Source organism: Oryzias melastigma, linkage group LG17 (genome assembly GCF_002922805.2).
Source record: "Oryzias melastigma strain HK-1 linkage group LG17, ASM292280v2, whole genome shotgun sequence".
Taxonomy (NCBI): Eukaryota; Metazoa; Chordata; class Actinopteri; order Beloniformes; family Adrianichthyidae; genus Oryzias; species Oryzias melastigma.
This window is the reverse complement of record NC_050528.1, coordinates 1156698-1161764: the sequence shown is the minus strand read 5'-3', so window position 1 is coordinate 1161764 and position 5067 is coordinate 1156698.

Below are 5067 nucleotides of genomic sequence, written 5' to 3'. Positions count from 1 at the left end.
GTCCGCTCGGGGTCCACTCAAGGTCCGCTCGGGGTCCACTCGGGGTCCGCTTGGGGTCCACTCGGGGTCCGCTCGGGGTCCTGGGTTTGGTGGCAGCAGTGTGCCGTCATGCGAGAACATTCCACTTAGACTGAAGACGACAGAAACATATTTTTGAAGACCTGTGCACCAGATCTCAGATAGAAACAGGAATCACTGAATCATTCATATTTACAATTTCAAGTTTCATGTTTTCAGATCAGGAGGAAGAACCAGGTCCCAGGAAACCGGGCTCAAGTGTTCTGGAACCTGAAGACATCTTGGTCTCTAACATAGACCGTAAAAATAATAATAATTAATAATAATTATTTTATATACAGTCTATGGTCTCTAACAGCCCAGTCTCAGTAAAATGCGTACATATGCCACAATTTGGGAAATACTGTGTATAATATACGCCAAAACTGGTTTTTGCGTGCATATAATACGCGCAGTCCTAAACGTGATAAAATGTGTTTTCCACGATTTTGACCACGTGATCAAAACCAAACCTAAAAAGTCGTGTATATTGTACGCCGGCGCAACCCATTCTCTACCATTGCGTATCATATGCACGCAAAAAGCGTGTTTGGCGTATATTATACACGGGATTTCAGAGTGCAAAGTCGTGGAATATGTACGCATTTTACTGAGAGTGTGTTGTCTCTATGCAGATGAATGTCTATTTTCTTTAACCCTGAAGAACAATTTTCTTCGGGTTTTTAAAGTTAACTTGACAATGTTTTATGTGTTTGGCTATAGCAATAATATCAGCCAAAAAATGATAATACATGCATAAAAATAACAACATTTAAATGAATATTTAACATCCAAATTGGACCTGTGAGTTCTTATGGATCAATATTTGTTTGAGAAGAAAAACATCCCTGCATGTCAAAAACAACAGCAGTAAATAACAGTGAGTTTTCACCGGATTCTTCTGTCTGGTCTTCATTCACTCACGTTCAGACATGTCTTTTATCATGTCTTCATTTTGATAATTGTTCCAAATCCACCTTTGGATTGACCAGAATCAACGTTTTAACTTAGACTCTGACAGTGTTCCAGTGAGATGGTTTGTTTGTGCTGACTCAGACGTTATTACTGTCCTGTTTACTGTGACTCATTTCTGTTCTCAGAGTTCCACGTTCAAATATGACATTTTCTCTGATTTTTTCAGGCAGATAAAATCTTGAAGAGTCCAAACAGAAAAGAAACTGATGGTCAATGATGGTTATTTTTAACCTCACAAGGTCAGGGGTCAAACGTGAAGGAAGAGCAGCTCAAAGGCTGCAGGAAGGAGGAAAAAATCAAAGAGAAGACGAATCTAGAGAAGTTCAATCACATTTCAGGATGGAGGATTTAAAGATGAACAACTGTGACAATAAAATCAGATTCTTCTTAAAGGCTGACACGATTATCTGAGGGAAAACAGGCGGATGGATGGATGATGGATGATGGATGGATGGATGGATGGATGGATAGATGATGGATGATGGATGATGGATGATGGATGGATGGATGGATGGATGGATGGATGATGGATGATGAATGAATGGATGGATGGATGATGGTTGGATGGATGGATGGATGGATGATGTCTCCTGTGGTCCTTGTGAGGCTAGATTAATAAACTAATATTGATGCGTTTAAATATAAATTTAGATTTTCTATCATTATTATTCAGATCAGCTGTGGGGTTCTGTTCTCTATTCTCATCTACTTCTCTCTTCTAATCTTTATTATTTATTGTATTTAGTTCTCCATGCTTTTGTTGGTGCAGTTCCATTCACATGTTGTTCTTCTCTCCCACTCTCCTCTGGGGAGCGGGAGAGATTTCAGATCCCCGGTGGATCGCCCGCGCTCCCACTCTTGGCCGTGGACCACGCCCCCGACACCATCCTGCATCTCTGAGTGAGGGTGATTCCTGCTGGGTCGTCTGTCCTCCTGCTCCTGGTCGTGGACTGCACTTCTGCTTCATCTTGACTATGGACTTCATCATCACTTGTCCCTCAGCTTTATCTGAATGAACTCTTAGATTCGTAGTTGTAGAAGCTAATCTTTCTTTAACTGTTCTGGTATCGCCTGTCCGTCCTGGGAAAGGATCTCTCCCTCATGTGGGAATCCCTAAGGTTTCTTCTTTTTTCCTGACCCAGGCTTTTTAGGAGTTTTTCCTTACCGGGAGGGAGGGTCTAAGGGCAGGGATAACCAGTTTATGTAGTCTGTTTAGTTTTTAACAATTGTTAATATTTTGAAGCCCAATGAGGCAAATCTCTTTGTGATTTTGGGCTATATAAATAAAATTGAATTGAATTGAATTGAAATGATGGATGGATGAACAGACGGACAGACGGATGGATTGATGGATGATGGTTGGATGGATGGATGATGGATGGATGAACAGACGGATGGACGGATGAATGGATGGATGATGGTTGGATGGATGGATGGATGGATGATGGATGAATGGATGGATGGATGATGGTTGGATGGATGGATGGATGATGGATGGATGAACAGACGGACAGACGGATGGATGGATGGATGATGGTTGGATGGATGGATGGATGGATGATGGTTGGATGGATGGATGGATGGATGATGGTTGGATGGATGGATGGATGATGGGTGGATGAACAGACGGACAGACGGATGGATGGATGGATGATGGTTGGATGGATGGATGGATGGATGGATGATGGTTGGATGGATGGATGGATGATGGGTGGATGAACAGACGGACAGACGGATGGTTGGATGGATGGATGGATGATGGATGGATGAACAGACGGATGGACGGATGGACGGATGGATGATGATTGGATGGACAAATGGATGGATGGATGGGTGGATGGACGGATAGACAGATGGTTGGATGGACGAATGGATGGATGGATGATACGAGTCATAACTGAATCGTATACCAGCAGCGCCTGAAACGCACCAGTGTAAAACGTCTGGCCTCACTCAGTTTAATTCAAAGTTTGTTCGATTCCCTGATCCTGTTTCTCTCATGTGAGGTCTGCATTTCTGTGAGCAGCAACCAGATTTATTTATTCAACTTAAAGATCCAATACAGACTTTCTGTGGATCCTCCTCACGAACCATCTGTCTGTCTGTCTGTCTGTCTGTCTGCCTGCCTGTGTGTCTGCCTGTGTGTCTGTCTGTGTGTCTGTCTGTCTGTCTGTCTGCCTGTGTGTCTGTCTGTCTGTCTGTCTGTCTGTCTGTCTGTGTGTCTGTCTGTGTGTCTGTCTGTCTGTCTGTGTGTCTGTCTGTCTGTGTGTCTGTCTGTCTTTCTGTCTCTCTCTCTGTCTGTCTGTCTTTGTGTCTGTCTGTGTGTCTGTCTGTGTGTCTGCCTGTCTGTCTGTCTGTGTGTCTGTCTGTCTGTGCGTCTGTCTGTCTTTCTGTCTCTCTCTCTGTCTGTCTGTGTGTCTGTCTGTCTGTCCGTCTGTCTGCCTGTGTCTGCCTGTCTGTCTGTCTGTGTGTCTGTCTGTCTGTTTGCCTGTGTGTCTGTCCGTCTGTCTGTGTTGCAGATGGAGGTTTGTCACAGCAGACAGCTCCATCGTTTCTCTGTTAATTAACAGCAGACATGTGACGGTGATAAAGCGAGGACTGAGCGCGCTCCGTGAGGCTCTGAAAGGCTCTTATCTTCACATCATAATGTTTAAAACCTGCAGCAATTATTCTCCACAGAAGCGTGAAATTGATTCCAAACATTTTCTTTTTGTCCTCCTCACACGGTTGGATTTGTGCTCTAGCGAGACGACCTGTAATGGAATTCAGTTCTGAGCAGCTGAACTCGTGTGATCTCACCTGAAGATGTCAAAGCTTCACCTGTGAGGAGAGACGCTGGAGCACAGGGCCGGGTTCAGCTCACACACCAGCAGAGGCTTGTAAAACATGGACCGCAGATGAAGATAAAGACTGAGGGTTTCATCTGAACTGGAGTCATGCAGCCGCTGAACGGGTGAACGGCGCCACCTGCTGGCAGCCTGAAGGAGCTCACCTCACAGCTCCAAACAGAGAAAACTGCCCTCAGGTGGCCAAAAAAGAGAGAATTTCAGGTGATTCTGACTGAATTAAAGCTTTAATCAGAGCAGAAAAAAACAAAACTTGTAGAATTCATTAAAACAGAGAAATCATTTTAAGATTCTGTCTTTAAAAACGCCTCAAACTGTTTTGAGTTTTCTCAACAAAAACAAAAAATTCCTACTCGTGGATAAAAGCTGAGTTGACCGCAGTCTGAAACCTTTGCTGTGTCTGTGGTGTAGTGGTCAGCACTCTGGCCTCAGTGTGAGGAGGCCCAGGTTCAGATCTGTGCACATGTGGGTTTCCTCTCAGCACTCCAAAAACATGGTTTGAACTGACCTTTCCAGGTGAACCCCATCTCTGATGAATGGTAGCCAGGATAGGCTCCAGCAACTCCATGAAAGGGATTCAGGGGGTCCTGACGATGGATGGATGAATGGATGGATGGACAGATAGATGGATGGATGGATGGATGGATAGATGGATGGATGGATGGATGCATGGATGGATGTATGGATAGATGGATGGATGGATGGATGGATGGACAGATAGATGGATGGATGGACGGATGGATGCTCCATCAACATTCTGACTGATGCCTCCTGTAATTTTCTTAACATTTCAGTTTTTATTTTTGTTGCCGCCATAACTTCTCTCTGACATCTGTCTGTCTGTAACAAATTATAATAATTTTAAGCTGCAGTATGTTAAAGTTGAACGTGTGTAAATTGTATTTTCTTGCATTTTGTAATATTTGTACATGCGAATACACAATTGCAAGTGAATAGTTACACACAAAATGTTACAAATAAAGAATTACAGACACACAATTCCAAAGAGTCTTTTTTCTCTCCATAAACGTGATGGGAGATTCAGAGAGTTCACCAACAACATCTTTTGATGACCAGCAGATTCAACTCAATTCAATTCAGTTTTATTTATATAGCCCAAAATCACAAAGAGATTTGCCTCATTGGGCTTCAAAATATTAACAATTGTTAAAAACTAAACAGACTACAT